This window comes from Uloborus diversus, chromosome 9, assembly GCF_026930045.1.
Source record: "Uloborus diversus isolate 005 chromosome 9, Udiv.v.3.1, whole genome shotgun sequence".
Lineage (NCBI taxonomy): Eukaryota > Metazoa > Arthropoda > Arachnida > Araneae > Uloboridae > Uloborus > Uloborus diversus.
This window is the reverse complement of record NC_072739.1, coordinates 88,039,412-88,040,083: the sequence shown is the minus strand read 5'-3', so window position 1 is coordinate 88,040,083 and position 672 is coordinate 88,039,412.

Here is a 672-nt window from a genome sequence, read left to right as displayed (position 1 = left end):
CACGAAAGAAATGTATTTATGCATTCAAAAATAAATTTGGGTCTTTCACAAAAAAATATGATGGAATACCTCAGGGAAAATGAAGAAAAATGGTCAACTGTTTTAGGGTAAATAAAAATTTTAAAATCTTACAAACATTCACAATTTTGAGTTTGAAAACTGGGGTGATTTGAACAAAAAAAAAATGAGCCAGCAGAATCAGCTGTTTTGCATTGCTGCTATCTATAATCATTAAAGAGAACAAAATACTACCCCTGCAGAAATCTTGGTGGTTTTAAAGAGAAAAAAGAATATTTTTGGCAAATTTTGAAATTGGTGTTTTTTTTTTTTTTTTTTCGTGATTACTGTGCCAGAAAGGGTTATAAGCTATTTTATAGCAGTCCTATTCTCTGTTCATTAATGTAGGGAGCTTGTTGCAGTGTACTATATATATATATTTTTTTTTTCTTATAAGATACATGGTTCTTTCTTTTATACCTCAAAGTATTTCGTTATTGCCAATTAAATTCTCCAATAAAAGTAAAATAATTTAATAAAGAAATATGTGGTGAAAAAAAGATTATTTTTACTATAATTTATAGATTTAAAACGAGCATTCTTTATACAGATATCAATAATAAATTTCAACAATAAATCAAACTGCAGTACTTTTTTAAATATTATACACAATAC